At 34.9% G+C, this 25276-nt stretch overlaps 1 protein-coding gene across 2 annotated transcripts in view; it reads left to right on the top strand.

Annotated features, from left to right (window-relative positions):
* LOC149070486 (protein O-mannosyl-transferase Tmtc3-like) overlaps window positions 1–25276 on the top strand; it is a 195991-nt gene that overhangs the window by 35919 nt on the left and 134796 nt on the right. The window contains exon 1 of one of the 2 annotated variants that reach the window (XM_089248915.1): window positions 289–570. The exons of the other annotated variant lie outside the window; for it this stretch is intronic. The gene's annotated coding sequence lies outside the window, so the exon portion shown is untranslated. Of the gene's footprint in view, window positions 1–288; window positions 571–25276 lie in introns of those variants that run through there. 2 annotated transcript variants of the gene reach the window in all.

Below are 25276 nucleotides of genomic sequence, written 5' to 3'. Positions count from 1 at the left end.
GTGAATAATTCAACAAATCTTGAAATTTGCTCAGTCTGTGTCAATAACATCACAAACATCCGCAATATAGCACATTACGCCTTTCTTCTGTGAGTATTGCGTAACTTTCCTCTCAATCTTTTGTTAAAGAAAGGACGAAATCCCTGAGGTTTCTGTTATCCTTGTTCTATTTATATAGACACTATGCTAGAAGGAACGAACGAATACGACTCTATATTAGACGAGGGACGGATTCGCACGGAAGCCATTGTGTTCAACCATAGGACTGTGATAAGCAATGACGTTCGCTGGAGCGTAAGCAACACCTTGTTATTTCCGCACGAAATGTTTACTTTCCCTTGATGATGGAGTCCGTAAAAATAAGAAGAGGAGCAGCAGCGCTGGGAAAAATATCCGAAAAATACGTACAATCTGGTCATCAGGGCGAAAAGGATAACACCGTATCATTCTCGTGCCAGAGTTATACGGGAAGAGAATAAAAAGAAAAATTGTAGCTACAGATTGGCCGAAAAGCCGCGACCCGTAATGGTGATGAGCTGTATAGTTGACTGGATTTGCTATCGGGCCAATGTGAGTTAGTCTATCTTTTTGTATTGTTTTTTTTTTTATATTATTATTTCACCCCTCGCGAGACATACGTCTAGAGTAGTTACTGTCGCCATTTTTCATACGGAGTTCGGACGGAAAAGAAAAAGACACGAAATAGACTAATTGTCTCTTTGTGTTTTCCTTTCCATGGAACAACACATCGACTTTGTTTCTTCGAGTTTCTCTCCGAGAGTATCTGAAGCAATAAAATATTCATTAAATGAATCATTTACTTGTTTCCTTTCTTTTGTCTTGGCTCAGTAATGAGCCGAGTGGTGTATTGATGGTAGTGTAATAATATATAAAGCATTTTGTCGTTATATGGGGATGGTCCAGAAGTCTGAACCTTTTTTGGAAAAATAAGTACATGTTTAAAGAAAATTCTATCAAACATAGTGACAAACAGCTTAAAGTATTCGAAAGAGAAGTTTTATTTTATTTATCTATTTTGTGTGTTTTCATACTTCCATCTTTATTTTTATTCACTTTTACATCCATGTTACAAGTAACATGACACGGAATGATACATACGCTTGACATCTTCCGCTTCACTAAAAGTGCGCATTCGAAATTTTGTAGTAAGTGAAAAGCAAACTTTTTGAATCATTCTTTTTAGAGTGCTTTAACAATAGAACTTTCACGCTGTCATTGACAACTTTGTAAACTTTTATCGTAATTTGCAACTCTATTTTTCAAAATTTAAAAATTCCGCCTCCTAGCTCTTTTTCTATTTTTCTAATTTGTCGAAAGGGATCCTTTGGAGAAAAACTAAAATTTTAAGTCTTTCCAATGATTTTGAAAAGCTACTTCCGTGGGGTCATTTTGATCAATTTGATTGTTGATTAAAGGGTCTCATGCCTTTAAACATGGTGAAAAATTATGGTCTAATATAAATACTATGTAGCCATTGATTTTTGTGATTTTCTTTACACATGTGCTTGATTGTATGTGATATTCTATGCAGTATAAAGTTTTATTGATTTATATATGATACTTCTTTTTTTTAATTCTTTCAAAAAAATGCACTAAATCAGCTTGTAGGTATGATAAAATAGTAGGAAATCAATGTAAATGAACAAAAATATAATCAATATATAAATAAAACTGTTTCGTTCATGAAAGGAAGCAAAATTTTGAGATTTCATAGGTGGTGGAACCCCTTTAAGTCTCTTAGGGCCCATGACACTTGTTTTAATCCAAAATAAATCCACATTTACATCTGCATCATCTATTTTTGCATTAGTGGTCAAAAATATCCCTTGGGGTATGGAAATTGCGGTAGTGTCAAGCAGTTTTTCTCTTCTTTTTACAGCTTTTTCTAAATACGTACTTTTTTTCTTCAAAACAAGTTCAGATTTCTGGGCCCACCCTTGATATCCCTTTACGTAAAAATAACAATAAGAACAACATATCATTCACGTTTTCGAAATATTAACGTCTCAACTATGGAAAGTAGTCATGTAGAAATACTAATTACTGAAAATAATGCAGAAACGGTGTTGGAAATATTGCGGCATTACTCATATTGGCAATACCCATATATTGAGAATGCAGATGCTATAGAGAAATGGAGAATCTTCACTTCTAAGTAATTATTTTCATGCTGATAAGTGCGTGTTCAATATTAGTTGGAAGTACTGCATGATTAGAACGTGTGAAAACGCGAATTCATCATACGGCTTCTTTCTAACCACTCGAGCATTGATAATTACAATATGTTAGCCTTGCTCGTACGGGATACCCTACAAGTTTATAACCAATAGCAGTATCAAATGGTACCTCGACTTCAGACATCTGATTTGCATGCAAAAATTATTTGATAGGGCTGCTAATAATTGCGAGAAAATTGTTGACTTTCGAGTATGAAACTCTCTAGTAAAGTGCCGTTAATTAACATACAAAATCAGTGATTTGATCAAGGTGGAGTCTACAGCATGTCTATCTGTTAACAGTGTACTGACTGTGTATTGTATTCATCTTCTCTAAGCGATGCTATTTGTCTTCTCATTGAATATGTTGTGCAGAGCTATGCTGATGAATTTTTGTATGATTGTGGGTATTTTGGAAGAATGAAACGAATTAGAAAAGCCACATTAGGAAAATTGTCCAACGAAGTGGCTGAAAAAAGACATTTATGTCAAATATTTATAAAAATTGAGCAACAAAAAATTAAGCAATTTTCATGTAAAAAAAAAACTATAATCTCTTCGCTCCAGAGGTACACATAAGTGTAGATTATTTTTAACTCTTTTAAATGGATTTTAACGATTCTGTTTCCAGGTTATGAACCTGAGGTACAAATACATAACTCTAATGGTCCAAATAAAAATATCGACCCAAATAAATTAGTTAATTTAAGTGTTTAAAAGGCATTTTGACATTAAACAAACAAAAACCGATCGAAAACAGTTAATGGTCAGTTTTGACTCAGGTGTGAAGAGGATAAACTGTGAGGAAAAATATAATATATCTCCCATAAAAAATGATGGTTGTCTTCATCTAAGCATGGATAGCTTCCCGATTTATCTCAATAGCCCAGTTTACATGTACAATATTGCGGTAGCATTGGGAGTTCTAGCACCCGCTTGACGAATTTTTTTCTTCATAAGGAAAGAAATGGCGAGCAGTCATTGGTGAAAATTCTAAAGCGGATTTTAAACCAGCTTTTTCTATTTGGCATGTAAACGAGGCTAATATGTTCATCGTACTTTTTTTAAATGTGTCAGTTGTGTTGGAATTCACTATCCCCGGAGTTAACATTCCTATTACGGAAAAACTCCCTGTGACACCACAATCTAGAATTGTTTCTTACCAATCGATACTACTACTACTTCACCAAACACTAACTCTGGCCATATCGCTATATTGCAATTTACTGCCATTAGTGAGATGGGTTGGAAGTAAAGGCGCTGTCTATCGGTGGTCGCCTCGAGTTCGTTAGGGAAAATATCTTATGTATATCCTCCCTTGGGTTCGAACCCGGGACCCTGACAACATACTTCACGATGGTAGACGAACATCTTACCACCATGCAACTCGGACACCAATCGATACTACTGTCCCGTTGTCGAAGCAGTCGGTTGATGGTGTATAAATAACTCTTGGGTCCATTCCATCCATCCCGATGAAAATTTTAAACAAGTCGTTCCTCTAATGTATAAACATGTTAAAAAGAAATCAAGTCTCTCTTGATACCTTCGATCAAGTCTATTTCTGTCTGTAAGTATGGTCTCCAACGTTGTACGGCATATTCTAGGCCAGGACGAACTAAGTAACGGAAAAATGAGAACGCGCAGCTAGATACTTTGTGAGCCGGAGCAAGTACGAAATTTTGGCACCCCCCTTGTAATGTTGAAGGAGATTTTAAAGGGTGAAATTTGCACCTTTCCTGGCCCGGCGCCTGGGGCACTAGAAAGACTTAGTTGCGGCCCTTGGCGTAGATGGCGTTGTGAAACTCAAGTGGGGTCATTTTTATCAGTGAGTCGGTAAAAGTCGCGATCACCCAACGGTAGCGATTGATCTATCAAGTACTTCATAAGAACATTGCCGTCTTATCAAGTACATATCTGCCGGCCAAAATGAAAAGAGGAAACATATTTGTATAATGATTCTTTCAAACTAATAGAAAGTTCGAATCATTTTTCATTGTAACTTTTATTTCATGAAATATATGAACTTTTCCCCCTTTTAGAATGTGCTGATTTTTGGGTGTCGGCTGAATCATGGGCTCTCAATTTATTGCGGTTTTTGTGGTTCTGAAGTGCGGTGTGCGTGTTATACATGAGTATATACGGTATACTTTTCTTCTTAGTTAATAAGAAAAATAAAGGATGGAAGAAAATGGCAAATATCCAAATTTTCATGTAATGTAAGTATAGTGTTGAAGATCTGTCTGCTCTGTGCAGAGATGTTTTCAAAACGAAGATGAAACTTATCCAAATGTGCTGTTGACTAAAAACCAGGCCGGTGATCGTTTGTGCTTCCCATCTCATTAGAAGGCCCAAGTCTATGCAATAGCGTGTTACATTTCAATTTTCCTATACCTCCTTCGCGGAGTGCGGTTAAAAAGATCCTTTTTCTCGTGTTAAACCTGGTGCGTTGCGCTTCTCAAGTTACGTTACGCACAACACCTTTATTAGATAATTTAGAAATAAGAAAACAAAATAGTTTATAGTCATAGATTTCTCCAATAACAAGTAATTCAACCAATAACATAAACGGCTTTCACTTTCAAGATTTTTTTTTTTCCATCTCTTCAGATTGATCGACATCGTACAAGACGCAAAATACTGGAGGAAAAAACGGAAAAGCAGGATTAACTTAACACCTCCATACAAATCTCCACAAAATCCTTAAGGAATTTTCACCGTAGGCACAAAGGATTTCTTTATCCGAAGTCTCAAAACATTTTTCATTCTTTTAAAAATAAAAACTTAGAGATATATATTTTTGAAGTATCATCCAATATTTGATAGCCTTCAAGAGTTGCCATGATTCAAGATTTCATATAGATACACACGTATAATGCAGAAAAAAATATATATATATTTCTCTCTTGGTTAAGAAGAAAAAACAATAGGATGGAGGAAGAGAAAAGAAAAACAAAAAAAAAAGAGGCCCTATTTCATGCTATCAATTATTTTTTGCTTATTTTCTGTACGGGCAATGTTTCGTGTGTTTTTTTTTTTGTCCGTATTTCTTGTATTTTTTTCCGTTATTTTCCCATTTTTTTCCCTTATTTCCCGTTCGTCCAGTTTCCGGTAATGGAATGGATGACGTTTGTAGCTCATCTAGCTTCATGATAGTATTTTTTTTTGTTTTGTTTTTCTATTTCTCCTTCAGGTTATTTCTTGAAGAATAACGAAAAAAAAAATCTCTAGTTATTTTTTCTTATTTCCAATCTTTGTCATCTTCACAATCTAGATTCTTGGAAGATCTTAAGATGGCCCTTTCTTGACTCTCTTTTATATTTATTTGCTTTTGCTATAATTTTTTTTGTTCTTCTCTCTCTCTTCTTGATCTTTTATCTGCCGAAAGCATCCAAAGAATTTATTTTAGTTTTTTTTCTTCTTCTATATCTTACTCTTCATCTACTCTTCTTTCTTTCTTATATTTCTTAGCATTGGTTTTTATATAAGATATTTTCTCTTTCTCTAAACTTGTTTATTTTGTCTTACGGCAAGACATTCAACATTCGCCCGATGGCTTTGTATTTATATTTCAGCCTTTATTTTTTCCCCCTTCTTTTCTTGTATTATTATTTATTTTATTTTTTTTTATCTTGAAATAAGAGAGGACATATCATAGTTGAAGGAAATAAGAAATTCGTAATATCGGGGATATTGTAGAAATGCACCAAACGTAAAAAGGATAAATGCAATTATGCTTTCTGTTTCACTTGTAGAGTGGTTTGAGCTTAATTCGGAATTGACTGCCTTGGGGTCAACTACTCGGTACTTTTTTATTAGATACGTTTCTTTTGTTGTTATGTATACACGGAAGAAGTTTATTTATTACGGAAATTTCTCGAATTCCGAAGAAATGGCATTATTTTTCAATTTTCTTTTTCCCCTCCGATATTTGTTTCTTTCTCGTACGAAGGAAAATGCTATTGCGATTTTATTCCTAAACCCGTGCTTCTGAATAAAAACAGAAAAAATTCGACTGACGAGTATTATAATAATTGGAATTTTTCTAGCGGTATCAACCAGAATGAATGAGCTTATTTTTCTCATGATTAGGGTTAAGAAGTTTTGCTTTAATTATGGTATAGAAATATGGGAATTGGAATTTTTTTGTAAATATTTGTGGGAAATTTCTGTTTGTCTCTTAGTACTTTAAGTTTCAGTATTAGTTATTGAGGGAATTTTTTTTTAGAAGTTATCGTTCATTGAACTTCCTAGTGACCAGTTACTTATACCGTGCCTCTCTGAAAATAAGACATAATTATTTTAAACCAATTTTCGCCCCATTAGTGTTTTCATACTGACGACACTAAAGGTATCTCATTGCTCTCAGTATGGAACTACCTTTTTAAAACTTCCATAACTTGATTTTAAACTGTTATTAAATTTATTGAATGGCTTGATTTCAACAAATAAGGCAAAAACCATGAAAAATCATTCCCAGTTTTTGATAAAAAGTTTTTTTTTATTAGGAAAAATAATTGAAGGAAGTATCATAAAAAATTGAGAAAATTGCAGATTTTTTTAACCACTTGCGAAACAAAACCAGTATAATGCTGCTATCTCTGATAGAAAATCTAAATCTTAAGCTAGTCAATATGAATATTTCCCCGAACTTAAGCTCTCCAAAGAATCAAGTACACCTTCGTAGCTCAAGCTCCGCGTTCCCACTAGCTCTCTAGTGGCTCTTGGCAGCACTCCTTAAATCAAATCTATATACTACTGCTACTTAACCTTACATGCACCTCATACACATTCTTCTGCGGAATGTCTAATGAATTGATACATGCAGGTACATGCTGTGTGTGTGCTTGGCCATAGCATTTTTATGTTGCCATAGTTATGCTTGTTTCGTGTAATACTTGGTGTGCTACCGTTAATATTTTGAAGTGAAAAACAAATAAAATCCAGGTATAAAAAGACAATTGTTTAAATTCTTCATGTCATGTAAATATCGTGTTGGTGATCTGTCTGGTGCATTTTCAGTAACTTAAATGCGTAGGTGAAAATCGTCCTCAGTTGTTGTGTTTGAAAATATCACGAGAAATGGTGGTGCAATGTAGAAAATCATTTTGTAGGAAAATTTATTTTTGAAGCTGTCATATATTCGAAGTATTAGGTTGATTTATGAAAACTCTAATTTACGTTTTCTTCTAAAATCTGTTTCGATAATTTAGGATATCTGTAAGGATAATCCAATCGTGGAAACCGCTTTTATTTTTTTACCCATTATTTATTATCGTTCTTTTCAGTGGAATTTTTAAGTTCTGATTGCTGTACCTAAATTTTGAACTGAATGCGATGACGTTACAAACTGAATGAAAATATTTTAAAAATTTTAATAAATAACGATAAATTAATCAATAATTAATAATTTTAGTTTGATAAAACTTTTTTTTCTGAAACATTGTTTTCTTTTTTAAAAAAGTTAAATAATTAGTTTTTACATATAAATGGGTTAACCAGTCTTCTGGCCAATTAATTTGTTTTTCCGTTTTTAAAAGTTTGAAACTAATAAAATATATTTGATGGTCAATTTTTTTAATAAATATATTGCACCTGACTTCATGATGTACTAAACTGTGTTTTTAAATCATCAATTACATTAATTGAAATAATTACTAATTCGTTTTCAAAAATTGAAATAATTTGGCCGAAAGTCGGCACGAAGTCCGTCGTAGCCAAATGACAATTGCACAGTCAAACGTGGTTAATTCGAATTTCACAGAGGTGCTAATGAAGTTTGATAAAACTCCAACTGCCCTCGGAAAGAAAACAGCCAGGGTTATATTGGACTGATAACGGAAGATAATGGAAGCATTTCATTGCTTCTCACAAGCACAAAAAAAATTGGATTTTGCTGATTGTACATGTAGTTTGTCCATGCGTTTATGCCATATTTTAGACATCAGTACATCAATAGTTTAAGGGAAAAAATCAAGTTGAAGAGTTAATTTCAACATTAAACTGAATAGAAATATCCAGGTAAATTCCAAAAATTCAAATTGTCTAAAAATATTGAATTAACCAAGCCATTTGCCAAGTTTGCTGGTATAATTGTATTTACTCGAGAGAAATTGGCCATAATGAACGAGTCCAATTCGGACTCATGAATAACTAAAATTAGTTAATTAATCCCAGGGAGACATAGATTAATGTGATTAATCATATAAATGCGATTAATGTATGTAGCCTACAATATTTGCACTGACCAGAATCATTACCGGACATCAGCAGCAGCATCCTAAACGGAAAAGAAAGCCGAAGTGCATTCATATTTTTATTTCACATCAAGAAAAAATGGAATCTTATCAGGTCCAATATAGTGGTATGACCACTATGTAATTGCAATCATGTGCACTTCAGTTTTTAAAACAATCGTGATGTTCAGGCATGTTGCATCAAATCGACTTCAAAAGATCGCAGAATTTTTCACACATGTTTTATTTTCTTTTTATATGAGATGAATCATTCACAAGCCTTTAACAGTTGGTCTAGGCTTATGCAGAAAATTCTGTGGTCTGAACCGAAATTTCGCTCGGCTGCCGTAAGGAGCCAGCTCCGCTAGACATTGGAATTTGGACTGAGACAGTCTATCATGGAATTTTTTGGCACGTCTCTTGGACTATGCAGTGATGCTTTGCATTCCGGAATCTTTGCGAATATTTACATCCGCTGACGAACTAAGGCAGACCAGTGTATATCGTCTAAGAATTTTGTTCTGAAATCGATCCAGTGCTATTACGTTTAGTCGTCTTGCATTTGGCTGCACGTGAACTTCAGTGCGAAACACATTTATTACTATCTTAGCTGCATTTACTTCAACACGGGTTCTGACGCGCCAACGCTCGACTAGAACCATAAGTTCTGCTTTTTATCAGTACAGCACAAAATAAGCGTACACAAAACTAGATACAGCAGTCGAATTCTTAGAAGTTGATAAAAAGAATCGTTAGATGGCGCTTATTTTGTTTTAGCAAAGTATTTTACATAAGATGAAAATTATTGGCACTTTTTGGTGTGAAATCGACTTAGCATGCGTGTTTCTCAAAGTGTGCATTGCTGCTCCCAAGGGCGTCGGCAAAGATTGCCAAGGGCATTGTGTCTGTTGCTGTAAAGAACTAGATACTACCCAATGCAATTATTATTATTTTTTCCATGAGAGCGCCATATGATCCATAGGACAAGGGAGTCGCAAGTGTTAAAAATTTATGAACTACTGAAATATGATGTCACCCGGGTTATAAGACAATACTCCATGATTTTTGTTGTTCAAAACGGAATACTGCTTTCGCATACTAATCAACTGTCATGAAAATTGATTTTATCGATCAGCTTGTTGCAGCCCCCACGGGCTTTTTAAATCAAATAATGATTTCGTAACGATAAAATATACAGAAAGAAACAAAAAATTAAATCAAATTCTTCTTCCATTACTCACGATTAAACAAAACAAAAAAAATCTTTGAAAAGTTCTTTGGAATGCTCATCATCTAAAATAACCAAAAGTTCTATATTTTTAGTAATTCAACTTCCCAAATACCAGAAATAAAATATAAAAAAAACACGGAGAGATATCATTAAAATTCAAAGACTCATTCCAAGAGGAAAAAGTCAATATTCCCCTTAAAGTAGTATGCTATCTTCAGCTATTCTAAGAAGAGAGAAAATGTTTCTGGGAATAATTACTCAATGTTTTAGAAATTCGAAGAACTTTTAGGAAAGTTATTTGATGGGAAAGACGAAAAATAACACATTTATAATTTAGAAAAATAAAATGAAAAACAAATTTAGTCAAAAGGGTAAAAGAATGGATACGATTTCCTTTTAAATTTTGCCCATTGCCGCATCGGAAATTAGAAGGTGCGATGGGAGAGTTCCCTTCATTTAATTCATCTTAAGCCATTTGCTCGGGTACATTTACTAAATGAACAGAAGAAATAGAGAAAATAGGAAAGAGAGAGAGTTTCTTGGAAAATCTTATCGACATGTAACTAGTTCATATGCAATGCACACACACTCGCGCGCTCGAATTTTTATTCTTTGGTATTCCTTTTAAAAGCTGATTGGATCAAACAAGAAATAGGATTAACTGAAGAAAATTCATTTAGAAGAATTGAGAAGTGGTTTTCTTCGTTTTTCTTTTTTTAAACGTGTATATTTTATTTTATTCCTCTCCTCTTTTCACCTCGTTCAACGAGATTTGCATGACAAATGGAAGAGAGAGAGAGAAAATAACTTCGCTCACCATTTCATCAGCTTTTCTACCACTTATCGCAGCTGTTGCCAATTCTGGGTGAATACAAATTGTATGGAAATGCGTTTTATTTGTTAGTTTTTAGTATTCTCTTCTTTTTTTTTTAAATTTATTTCATGTGTATTTTCCAGTGATGTATGGTAATAATACTTTGTGGTGGATTTCTTTTTTACCGATATGTTTGTATATGTGATTGGATTGTGACTCGAACGTAGCCGAAGGAATATTTTTGGGGATTAGGACATGCTCGTGACATCACGTATTTTTACGATCGATTATTGAGTGGACAGAATTTGAAAATTTACTGTCTCTTTTGTAAATATACTTATGCTACTAAATTTTTTTTCTGTGTATATTTACGATGGAATTCACGGAATGCATGGATTTTTCATTTTTGTTGATGGTTTGAGTGATATTTTTGTGAATTCGAGAGAAATTGAAACACATAACTCGAAACATATTTCAGAAACTTTTGATGAATTATAATCATCAGGATGATTCTAAAACCATGGTAAAATTTTTAACCATCAAATGGAGCAGTTTTTATTGCCTGTTGATCAGTCTTTTAATTTAAGGGTTAAAAGAGAGACCTTATAATAAATTTTTATGTAATATTGAAGTACAAGAATGTGTGTTGTTGGGATATGTTTGTGTTCCTACGATATATTTCAAGAAAAAAATATGAAAATTTATACGTGTAATATTAGAATTCGAGTTTAAAAATTTCACTGCACACATGCAAAGCTACGCATTGTAAAGACAAATGGCGATAGATCAAACCGAAACAAACATATTTGGGTGAAGAATATATAGACGCATGAGACGTATTCATGCTCGAGTGACCTACCGGGTGTTAATTATTGAATAAAGTTCTGTTGAGGGAAAATAACACAAGAACTGCAGTAGTAAATTAACGTCGCTATGCGGTAGTCTGGGCATCGTGTTCGACGTTAATCTCGAAGATCCAGGTTAGAACTCCATTGGCGACACATTGGTGGTCAACTGAACCTATTTTTCTGCGCTTATCCACCCGCGAGGCGCGAATACTAGCCGGTTTCCCATTGGAAAAAGTCTCTCTGCAAAGAACAGACACAGACGTTAACCTCTCTGCCAATAACGGACGTGAAACTTATATAACATGAAAATCCAAGGATATACCATCTTAACTTCGGAACAAAAAACAGATGGCAGCACCAGCAATAATCAGACAAGCACATATCTGAAAACAAATACGTTAGGGGTCATGCATATGCATACACACCTCGTATACATGAATATATCGATTCGTTAGAAATTCGCAGAGGAATGTGTACAAGGTGCACGTACGGTTGTATAGTAGTACAGGCGTAGTAAATTATTTATGTCCGGTACAAGGGAATCATGGTTTAAGTACTACTACTAAACCACACAAACACCTCATTAAAATTCTAACGAATTCGTACATGTTGGAATGTTCGTTTACGTGTTGTGAATCTAGCGTGGAACTTCTTTCTGTGTAATGCTTGTTATAGTGCTGCCCTCTGTCAACTATTTCTCGAACTATGAGTCAAGTATAATGAAAATGTTTTAAGTATACTGTATTTCAAGTCAGCAAGCCAAAAGCGCAAAGAATTTATTTCGATTCAAGTATTTTCATTCAATACCCCTAAATAGCTTATAACTATAATACGTCGTATAAGCCCTCAGCAAAATCTTGGTATTAGTGTCCTCTGCCGCATCTAGCACGTGTGGCCAAAGTCGAGAATCACCCTGTATACATTAACCTGGAGGAAATAATCATCGCGAAGAATTATAATCCAAAACAGAAATTCTTCAAGATTCTATGGTTTGACAACAAAAGAGGGAAAATGCTCGAAATTTCTCCCCGTTTCCGTGATTCATTAATGAGATTTCTTTTGTTAGAAAATTTCTTCATTCTAGTTTCTGCGATCGAAAACTAATTACTGAACTCGTTTTAGTTGAGAAGATACCCTTTCCCTACTTCTTCAGTATGAAATGGGAATGGCAGTGTAGGATATATATCATCAAGACGGGCAAACATTCCGAATGCTCCACCTACAACAGCGCACATCTTGACCATTACCAATTCACTACGAGAGCCGAGCTCTTTCGAAGACTTCACATCGTAATAATCTCGTAGACGAGAGACACATCGCCTTATACTCTCGCTCTCTCTCTCTCTCAATCCTACTGCCACAAAACTCAAGTGTGTTTAAATTACACGCGTCGTTTGATAATGCGTCGGGAAGGCAGCGGCATCGATCAGTTGGCGGCGGAACCGACGAGAATATGGTCTGTTTGTTTCTCCCGAGACGTCTTTAATACCTTCTCGTCGTCTTTCTAAAGTTCAGACGCGTCTTAAAATCAGTCTATGTATGCATTCAAATTCGTCGGAGTTTTTGAAAGAGTTCGGTCCATATTCGTTTACATTTCGATCTGATTAGCTTATTTTATGAAGTAAAAGACATTTTTCTTCTAGGATACCCTATGTATGTTATTTTTAAGTTTTTACTTGCATATTTATTCATTGCAATCGGGAAAGTCTAAAAGAAATGGAAGACATTTTTTTTATAGAAAGGCATATTTTCACAAACGTGATTGAAAAGTTCGAGAGATCTGGCGTCCTAGGATTTTCCAACTCTGGCAGGGGATGATTTTCTTCCTAGAAAAAATGTCAAGAATTTTGAATATACAATATAGTAAAATCCGGCCTAATTGTGGTGAAATGGCGGGCCTGATAACAGGAAAGTCGGATATATATAGGCCGGAGATCTATAAATACTCACTTTCTACTCTTCTTTTAATACCTCAAAAACCTCAAAACCATTTTGGCAAAGGCCAATACTTTACAGAAAAATTGAATGTACTTTATACATAAGTGTAATGTATTTTATACGTAAATTCGGACATTTTAAATGGGAATTCGTTCTCGTTAAAAAGGGGGGGGGGGTTCATATTCCACATCTCTGCAACATTAGTAATCGTTATAAGCATTATCAGCACTTTGTTATGCCGTGCAGACTATGTAGAATATAACATGAAAGTTCAGATGGTAATCATTTTTATTTCAAAATCTAGAAGACAGATATCAACACCAGTAGAACGCGAAAAACGCATAAGTATCACACCATAAATCTTTTAGGGCCATACATACACTAGGACACCCATTCCAGCATGTACCAAGTCATTGGAAATTCCACAGAGAATGTTTACGAGGTGAATGTTACGTGGTGAAATAGTGCTCTTGTAAAAAAAATGTCTGCTGCACGCAGAGAAAGGCTCCAAAGGTTCTCTAGGGCTTGGGTTCTGTGTCATTTAGAGCTGTCGCATACGCTAACGAGTGTCCCAAGCAATCTCCATACTGCATTATGTCCTCCTCCCTCTTTTGAATCAGATTTCTGTCTATACAACAATACCCTCTCGTTCACCTAACGCAACATGTCTGTAATATTCTGTATTTTTTACTGTCCTTTTGCCTTCTTGTTGCCTGCACAGCACCCCCCACTCCCGTACGGTAATAACTCTACCGGGGGCCATGTTTGGTGTTATGGTACTGTAATAACCACTGGTCCCTGGTCCTCATTGTATATTTTCTGTTCTGGTACAACATTTGCAACACTTTACTATGAATGACATGCATATAATATATGCATGGAGCTCTGTGGGCTTCATTGGTATTTATAATATATATATATACCAATGAAGCCTACAGAGCTCTTGGAAAGAATAAAGAATAGGCTCCAGGTCACGTAAAGAGCCCAAACTAAGACCTGTGATGAGGACAACATGCATGTTGACCGGATGGGAGGCCCTGCATGTGAGCGGAAGATAGGATTGAACAAGGTCGAATGGAGACCAAATCCGTGCAGCCATTCCAGGTGCCCTTGTACGCAGGCCGACGTGGCGCGTTATTCCGGCCTCCTCCAGACCAATCGTGGCCCCCGCTTTGTCCCCCTAGGGAATATAAGCTGGTTCGTGTCAGGCGGCATGGGCCATGATGGAAAACGTTATTCCGGCCGATACCTCAAGAACAGCGGATTCTGAACTCTAACGAACTCGATGTGGCTGGATTCCAGTGCACAATTTATGCTGACCCCTCGACATGTAACACCCTGAAAGTGTGATATTGTCTGTTAACTACAGCCTCTTCCCCCATATTGTGTGCCCTCGTGGAGTCCCAACCCCCGTGAGTCCCGGCTGACACCTCAGCATAATACCTAGAAAATATCGGTTTCCTTCCTACCGTTCAATTTTTTACAATGCCTATCGAGCATCGCTTACAGAGCCTCGTCAACGTCTTTGTTGTACACGAAACACAATTAATACCAATAATATTTCAAAAACACTTCACGAGAAATGAATCACGCAATGTATCACCCAGCGAATTATCATTCAAGTATTTCATTACATAATGATCCATCCATATTACATAATGATCCATCCATATTACATAATGATCCATCCATATTACATAATGATCCATCCATATTACATAATGAACAATAAATTTCGATACGATGACAGAAAAGCAGGGTCAAAAATTTACATTATGATTCAAGATGCATTTTCACGATCCTTTATCATGGAACTGGATAAAAACACAATATTCACTGAAACCCAATTCGCAAGTAAAACGGCAATTCACATGGACATTTGCCACGTAAACGCTATTTTAATTATTTCGTCGTATTTCGGAAACGAAGAATACGTGCCTTACGTTATCTATCTCACCAAAGGTGGCATTTTTAGGTGGAATTAATTATATAGTCTTTGAGATGGATATTAAGGTTTTCCCAGAGGTGGGCGGGATGCATGCAAAAGAGAAAAAAAAATCCTACGAGAAAGGGGGGGGGGATGGATCAAAGAATACGCGCAACAAAAGGGAACCCATTTTGAGAGAGTCCATTATTGAAAATAATAATAATAATAATAAATAAATGAAGAGTCTGAAAAACACAAAGGCATAACATATACTCTCACGTAGCGATTATTGTACCGGGCTTTTGTGGATAATCTCTTAGGACTCTCGGGTAAAGGGCTCGATGAAGTGGGCCACACCCATTCCATTACTCGAATACGGGGAGACGAACTTGACACCCCCTCCTATCACTTTCACACGCTAAAACTGTTTATCGATCTCATGTAAAGTCATCCCCCCACTAACCCTTTTATCATCCTTTCAGTTTTTTTTTTTTTTTTCTGTTCTTCTCACACTGTTATTTTTGCCTCTTTACTTCCTTGCACATCCTTCAACGCGGATAATTAGCCATGTTTGGTAATTTTAGATCTACTAATTGCTTCTAATTGCATTTGGACGTATAAACAACGCTTTTTCAGCCCTTTTCTTCGCAGCAAAGGGAGTTCCAAAGAAATACAATCGTGGTTATTTTCGTTCAGGAAAGGTTATGGTGTTTGCTTTTCGAGGAAGGTGTGAATTTAATTAGCGCTCATATAATATCGTAACCACCATTAAGAATAATTTATTCCTGTTTAGATATTACTTTGGTGAATATCGGTGTTGTAGCAAAGATTTGCTGCAGGCGAGAATATCTGATGGAAGATACTTGAAAGAAGTTTTGATGAGAAACGAATAACAATTTTTGAAGTGAAATGATTTTAACATTTGAAATTTTATAATTTGAATTTAAAGAAGTAGGAATTAGAACTTAATTTTATACTAAAAGATTAATCACGCGGATAAATGAGGAATTTGTTGAATATCGATGAAATTAAGTAGAAACTCATCAGAAACTAAATAATCGACAAGAAGCGAATACACTCATTTTAAATAAAACGACAATTTTACGTGCGAGTTACTTGAATGACCAATAACAGTTACTGGTCATTCAAGGTTATCCACTGGAATTTATTTGAATTATTTGAGAAAATATCAAGAATACGGAAAAGTAGATAAAACCTTTGCTTAATAATACTCTGAAAATCACCAACGAATAAGGCAAATACAAGACTCAGTAATTAAAAATGATTTTTGTATTTTTCTTGTATTGCCTTACTCCTTGGTGATTTTGTGAGAACATGGATAATATGTATATCGGAATGAACTATATCCACATGAGGAAGCATGGCTAGGAGTGTCACATGAACATGATAGAAGTCACTGTATAAGCGAGCATACTGAGTAGTTAACCCATTTGCATCTACAAACGGTATATTCCTCCCAACTTTATCGTATTTTTTCCACGAAGCACGATATAGCTGGCATAATATTGATTTCTCCGTTAAAAAGTAAAATACTCCACTCGAGATAATGGTCGCTTTGAGCCAAATATCGAACTATCAGTGATTTTTTCTGGAGGTAAAATAATATGTTTTGGAGTTATAATTCGACTCAGTTGTACTAATTCAAATAAGTTTTTAGATATACAAATACAACGCCACAACAGGCAAAATACCCAACGAGGTGGCTGAAATGCAGCAACCCAATTAAAAATGCAATTAATAAAAATTATAAACAATATATACACGTGATAAAAATTATACAATGCCCATAAAGAATACTTATGATTGTCTCAAAACAACCATAATTATACAAATTACACAAATAAATCCAAATTAAAAAAATTACACAAATAAATACAAATTAAAAAAATTACACAAATAAATACAAATTAAAAAAATTACACAAATAAATACAAATTAAAAAAATTACACAAATAAATACAAATTAAAAAAATTACACAAATAAATACAAATTAAAAAAATTACACAAATAAATACAAATTAAAAAAATTACACAAATAAATACAAATTAAAAAAATTACACAAAATCATACAATACTATATAATACTGTATTACACAGACTTCTTCAATAAATCTCACCAAAGTCGGTATTTCACTGGCAGTTGAAAAATAGTTTCGTTATCGATTTTCCGTACTGTCATCAGTGAATAGAGCGCGTCCGATTTATGGAGTAGTAGATTTAGAGCAGTGTTGTGTTGCAACTGGGACTTTTGTTGGAGGACATTCCAAGCAATGATAGACGTAATAAAGACCGTAGACAGACCCGTTGATTCTAAATGGACCTCGAAGTAGATATATATTTCATTGCTGCTTACACAAGAATATGCATCCCACTCTCGAAACACATACATTCTGTTCAGTTTTTCAACAAAACCGTGGGCTATCCGGATATTTTTGTTACTTCTGGTTGTAAAATTGCTTGGCGATCAATCATCGATGTCACAATGATTTATTGCATTATTTTTCTATTTGTTCATTTGTGTTGAAGGAATTTCCATAATTGCACCGCTTAATATGGATTTAATGACAGAATTGATGATAATGATATGATCGTTTTTGTCGTGTCTCTTGTTTTCATGTTAGATACACGAGTGCTAATTCAACAGATGTAAAGTAATTGAACCAATTTCTACTTTAGTTTGCAAACAAGTAATTCACTAAAATTCCAATCAGGCTTTAAACTATTCGAAAGTGCTGAAGCCCTAACTACCCACTGTATCATCAGATAATAGATGGCAGCACTGAAATATCAAGCACAACACTAGCTACACACTCAGACTGTTAGGTGCACTCACTTTGTTCCAGACTCTGCCACGAAGCTGGGCTGGAAGAGATCTCGGCAACGGGATAAGTCCGGTGGCAGAGCCCCTGGCGTTCATTCATGTATCATCAGATATATCATATTTGGTATATTGTCGCAAACGCGTACTACAATAAATTTCAAAGTCAGAGAATGAATTTTCCATTCAGTCTATGAAGAATGGATATTTACCATAGAGTCGTATAACTGATATAACTACAATTAATTCCGAAAAATTAATAAATTGCAACCAATAAGTAACAATTTCGATTCCTTCATAAAACAACATCCAATAATTAAATCACTTGACATATAAATTGTAATAAATATCGCAATTTCGATCTTTTTATAAAATTAGATTGTAGTAAATAGATTACATAATATAATATTCCGTTCTTTTCGAAAAAAACTAAATTTGTTATTCTAGCGACCGTATACTCTCGACTTTTGAATTACTTCAGAACTTACTTCAAAACTCGCCTGATAATTATTCATTATGATAATCATATTTTTGCATAACACCAAGTTACAAATTTCATTTGTTTATATTATTAAGCATTCCGAGAAATTCATTCAACAAAGAATATTTTTTTCTTGTTTAATGAAATTTATATTGTATATTTCCCAAAAGACGAAAAACCTTCCTTCATCATCTTTCTTAAGGGATTGGTGTACGATCTTGGCTTCCCATGCTTTCCTATGGGAAAAATCTGCTTCCTTTAAGGAACATTTTAAAGTTTCTTCTTCCATTTAGACACTAAATGTTTTTTTTTTCTCAAATACTGCGGATATTTTACACAATTTATCGCGAGCTTTTCGGATTTTAACTATTTGTTATTTTTTTAACGAATTTTAACTTCAACAACATGCAACTTCTTTTCAAACATCACAAAAATTTACCCATATTTTGTGTCATAATTTTTTTTAAATACTTTTAATGAAAAATCCCCGTAAAAGTATGTAAAATCATAGTGTGTTGCGAGACACATAGTTACTAGACATTTGAATGAATTGTGTTTGAAAAAATTTTATAATTATTTAACAAAAAATTAGCTTTAAGAAAAAGCATTTTAGTGGAAAAAATTAGCATATATAATGCCTGCCAGCAGTTTATATTAAATATTTAAAAAATATTTCTAGTACAGGGTAGCAGAAAAACTTGTACACAGTAAGACGCAGAAAATTTCATAGTAACTGAAAATTGAAAAAAATTCCAAATGCGATTTTTTGGAAAATTTGCGTGCACCAACCCCCTTAAGTTATTACTATTTCTTCTTAAATAAAGAGATAATAAAAGAAATTGTTAAATCAACAACAGCCAGTTCCCACAATTTCTAAGAATTAGGTGCTTCATCACACTGGATGTAAATCACATAATATGTGTCGGGAGAGGGGGGTTAAACTCAGAGTAGTGTAAGTGAATAACCCTCATTTGAGAAAAAGTTTTACTAGAAATGTTGTCAAGAACGCCATGTTGAAAAATTTGTTATTTCACAATCTACTGGTGAATTATTGAAGCCCGGACAGTTAATTTCGTCTTGAAATAGTTTAGCACTTCTAGACTGCATTTCCGGACTTACGTTAGAGTTGTTGAAAATTGACTTACACCACTCTAACTTTATCCCTCTCATAGGTATAAAGTAATAGATAACGCAATTTCTGTCTGTCTAAAAAATTAGATTGAAATATACAATTGGATTACATAACATTTTCCATTCCATTCTTATAACAAAAAATTAAAACCAATCTTTAACATTTAATGTTAAGGAGGAATAATATTTAAATGACCGTATACGATTTTTGGATTATTTAAGATACGTATAAGAAAAATTTTGCAAGATGAAACTCGCCTGATAATTATTCATTACGATAACCATATTTTCAATTAAAATCAAGTTACTAAATTCGTTAAATCACTAAACATTCCAAAATCCATTCAACAACGAATATGTATTTTTTTTTTGTTTAATGAAATTTATATTGTATACTCCTAAATGTTTCCAGACAAAAAACCCTCATTCATCACCTTTCTTGATTTATACATTAAAATAATAAGAGATAACAATAAAAATAATTGTTAAATCAACAACTTCCAGGTCCCATACTTCTAATAATTAGATGCTCCATACACTGGATATAAATTGCGTAACAGTGATATATTTAACATTGTAATGTAATAATTTATCATTTATGTATATATTTTGATAAACAGCGCAATTTCCAGCTTTTTATAAAATTAAATTGAAGTTAATATATGAGAGTTATACACATAACATGTTATTCCGTTTTTATTAAAATAAGAATTAAAAAAGAATTTTTGTGAATGGATAATACGACTTTTTGGATTACTTCACCTAAACAACATTAAAAAAAAAATATTCAAGATGAAACTCACCTGATAATTATTCATTATGATAATCATATTTTCGCATAACACCAAGTTGCAAAACCCATTTGTTTATATCATTAAGCATTCTGAAATTCATTCAACAACGAGAACGTATTTTTTTTTTTTGGTTTAATGAAATTTATATTGTATATTTCCCAAAAGTCTCTAGACGAAAAAACCTTCCTTCGTCATCTTTCTTAATGTATTTTATTTTATTTTTTTGTAAAAATAAGAGATAATAATAAAAGGAATTGTTAAATCAACAACAACCAGGTCCCACAATTTCTAAGGATTAGGTGCTCCATCACACTGGATATAAAAGGGGGGAAAGGATGGCAAAGGAATGGCGCGACCCGAGTAATAAATTACGTGCCTTTTTAGAAAATCCCAGCCGGAGATTTCAACGAATATTTATTTGTCTTGGAGGAGCGAGAAGATGAATAAAAAAAAAAAAAATCTTTTATATATATTTTGAATCCTCGCCAATGAAATTCCCTTGATATTTCGAATGTGTTTTCTGCTCTTAAAACTCGACGCGTAAACAATGTAAAGTAATTATCATTAGCATAATTGTTGGGGCTAATGAATCTTTTCACACCCCGGAGTGTGACTCAATGGAAAAGGTTCCACGTATAAAAAAATATATACATATATTGTTTATGAAAATATATAATCTCTGGGAACAATGTGTTTATATAAGAATAAAATATTGCAGGACGTGGATGACGATTGTGATGTAACGCGTTGGGTATTCATTCCCTTGGCGCTGAATATTGGATTAAATTACTTGAATTGAGTCTGTTTTTAATTCATCACCAGGACGTGTCCTTTGTCGCTGCAGTTTTATGCCGTGTTAGAGAGAAAGAGGGCGTGTTTGTGTGTGTGGACTTTTACGGGAAATTCCTTGACAACAATTCACAGCAACGTAATTCAATAGAAAAATTCACCGCCACGCAAATCAGCAATAAAAAAATTCGCCGACAAAACAATTCATCACCACGCAATTCAACAATAGAAAAATTCACCGACAAACAATTCACCGCCGGGAAATTCACTGACAGAAATTCAACGAAAGGAAAATTCGCTGACAACAATTCACCACCACACAATTCACAGATAAGAAAATATGCCGACAAACAATATACTACCGGAAAGTTCGCTGACAGCAGTTCGCCGATGAGAAAATTCACCACCGAAAAAAAATTCACTGACAGCAACTTACCGCAACACCATTCAAACTGCCGGAAAATTCACCGACGGGAAATTTACTGACGACAATTCACCTCCACGCAATTCACCGCTGAACAATTTACCGACAAGAGTTCGTCACCAATCAGTGGATGACCGAGTGATTGAGCAAGTGGATGAATATGTGAGCGAGTAACAGAATGAATTAGCGAATTAGCTAGCGACTTAATGACCATATGAGTGACCGAGTAAGTAACTTTACAAGTGAGTATCCGCATGAATGACCGAGTGAGTCATCGATTCAGTAAATAACCGCATAAGTGATAAAGTGACTGGGTGAGTGACCGAGTAAGTGAATAACTGTTTTAGTGATCGAGTGAGTGGATTAGTTATCAACTGAATGAGCGATTGAATGAGTGACTGTATAAGTGACCAAGTGATTGAGCGATTGAACGAGTCAGTGACTGTATGATCGAGTGTGTGACAGAGTGACTATATGAGTGAGTGAGTGACATTGTGAACGAAAGACCTTAAGAGTAATAACAATATTACTGACCGAGTGGCTGGGTCAGGGCCGTCATTTCAACTCATTCCAAGGGGAGGGGGGCAAAGAGCATGTACTCAATGTATTTATAATTATATATATATACCCCATTTTTAGTGTATTTTCAAAAGCCAGCCTGGGTGGTGTCCAGAGTGAGTGAGTGAGAGACGGTATTAGTGACTCACTCGCTCACCAACTTCCTAACTGACTTGATCAATCTCCCACTGTCTCAGTCACCTGCTCATTCAATCATGTATGTCACACCTTTTTTGGTTTGTCGGTGAATTTTGCGACGGTGAATTGTCGTGTCGGGGAATTGTTAGCGATGAATTTTCCGCACACACGGTACTTGTGTGCACAGTCGCGGTCACGTTTCGTGTCCAGAATAGAATTTTCAGCTCGGTTTGTGATTAATTGCGGAAGTTTACGCATTCAAAAGAAGCCGTTGCATTATTATATGCATTGTGTTGTGCGTTTGTACATTAACTAACTACTGTGTTCCAGGAGTCAGAGACACTAGGATATTGCTCTCGGTTAATAATACGTTCTTGGAAAATGTAAGTCGTCGTGCGCCCCGGTCCCGTTTAATTAGTAAGTCGTGCGCTCTCGGTTTTAGTTAGAGCGACTCTGTCATAATGGATGACATCCGCGGCGAAATATGCCGTGAGGGGCTGTAGTTATTATAGCCGTGGATGTGATCTCGTAATCGTATCGTTTCGTGATATCGATGTCGTGCTTGGCACACACACAAGCCGTGCGTTTTCGACAGCGACTACGAAAGTGTGTAACCATAACGTCCGTAACAATAAATCTTAAGTCTGTTTTCAAAGGGTTTTCATTAGTTAGCTGAGGTGGGAGAGAGAGAGCTGTTGCGGGTGTGTGTGTGTGGTTAGCGGAGCGAATGTTTTTGATGATGTTTATGCGGTTGAAGATTCAGGACGTTTAAGTGTCGAGAGTTGTGTAACCGCAAATGATATTTATCTTGTGGATTTTTTATTTTGATGATTATCTTTGTTCGTTTCTAATGATATTCCATTCCGTAATAATAAGACATCCATGATACAGTCGCCCTCGCTTAATGTGGCAACAGCTAAAAAGATACACCCCGATTAAAGGGACGAAATCCTCTGGAATCTAAATTTCTCCTATGAGACAAAGTTATTGTTCTTTGCTTAACCCTCAGTTGGATGGTGATTTTTTCCCCTATGCATAAACTGGTTACACATGGCCCTTATTCAAATAGAATTGATTTTCTTGATTTGAACGACTGGGATTGGTATAAAGCTATGCAGAGAAGTCTGTACGCTGAAGAATTATATGAGGCGCGATAATCCCGGTCGATAAGATACTCGCCTAAAGTACCGAAAGATGTTAAGAGGCGTCGCGAGTTCGATACCCGATTCGTCCTCGTCAGAAAACTTTCCTGACACAGGGGTACAACGGAGACATGACCACAGAAAAAAATTAGAGAATGCAGTAGCAGAATGCGGATGAATGCTTCAAGTTCCCTTCCGGTCAATTTCTTTTCAACAACACGCTGCCCTTCACGATTAGTGCAGTTGAGAATTTCTTGTAGAATATCTGGGGAGCTAAATAGGGGTAAAGCAGCCCTTTTTGTTGCTGTTCTAACAGAATTTGCAGGGTTAGGATGGAAAGAAAATATATATTTTTCCATCTTATGCTTCAATCCAATCCCAAGCTAAATTTTAATGTTACAATGGATTTGATTATATTCATCGGTTTTTTATACTGGATAAAAATACAACGGGGGAAATGAGAAAATATTCGGAACCTGTGGTACCGGTGGTTATAGTGCAATGGTCGTTATAAAGAACATTATAATTAACGAGCTGTAAAATAATTTCAACTCTTTCCCGATTCATCGAATATTGCAAATCACACGACAACTGTTTATAAATTTAATGGAAAATCATATTTATTTTCTGGTTGATCTTTGACCACATGATTTTGTTTTCTATAAAATGCTTAAGTGCTTGTTTAAAGCTGCTCTGTTAGCGCGCGCTTGCAATAATCTAAATAGTTAATTCAATACATTTTTTCAAACTTTTAGTCATTTAAAATCTAAACACTTTGTACTTAGAACAATACGGGTCTTTCCCCTTTGAGAACGACCTCTACATTGTTCCTATACTTATCTTTAATGTTCACCTTTACGTTCACATTATTCACTTCAACTACATTTCATCACTGCAGCAGCCTTGAGTGCTGCATTTTAACAACTATTTTGATAATTCTACTTTAAGCTCTATCATATCTATTCCGATTCTAAAACATTAGTGCGCGAAGGAGACGACTTCAATAGGGAATAATAGAAAATACTTAAAATTTTCGGGCATTTTTTTTTTGGCTAGTAAAATGCAATGAATCCAGCAAAATCAAGTTCGACGGCGGGGAAGACCATGTCCCTACCAGGTTAAATACTATCATAAGTTATGCAAAATAAGTGTGAGGATATTTTATGATAATCAAGGTGAATAATATTAAAAACATTGTGAAAATATGATGCATCGATAAGAAAAAGTAAAATAAATATATGCGCAAATACAATTTTTTGTCTTTTATTAAATATGTACAATGTTCAATATTTTTATTGGACAAAAATATTTGCAATTATGGCAAGTATGTTGTAGTTAACACTTATAAAGAACATATACTTGAGTGATATAGATGGCTTTTTTCTCAGCCAGAGATATCAAGGAAACAGTTATTTTCCGGATATTATGCTGAGGTGAGCTCGGAAAGAAAAGTCATCACGTCTCCGCCGGGACTCGAACCCAGGCCCTCTTGCATACCGGGCAAGTATGCAAGTATGCCTGGGTTCGAGTCCCGGCGGAGACGTGATGACTTTTCTTTCCGAGCTCACCTCAGCATAATATCCGGAAAATAACTGTTTCCTTGATATCTCTGGCTGAGAAAAAAGCCATCTATATCTCTCTAAACCGTCCCACCCGGGGGCCATTTCCTGAAGTTAAGAGAGGCTACTAATGCCTCTACTTCAGCGCCTCACGACACAGTGCGTGAAATTTGGAAGGCAGATTCATG

Source organism: Pholcus phalangioides, unplaced genomic scaffold (assembly GCF_987345545.1).
Source record: "Pholcus phalangioides strain wild (caught in Gottingen) unplaced genomic scaffold, Ppha-v1.0 ptg000021l_1, whole genome shotgun sequence".
NCBI lineage: Eukaryota > Metazoa > Arthropoda > Arachnida > Araneae > Pholcidae > Pholcus > Pholcus phalangioides.
Note: the sequence above shows the minus strand (reverse complement) of the source record. Positions and strands in the feature narration are given on the sequence as shown.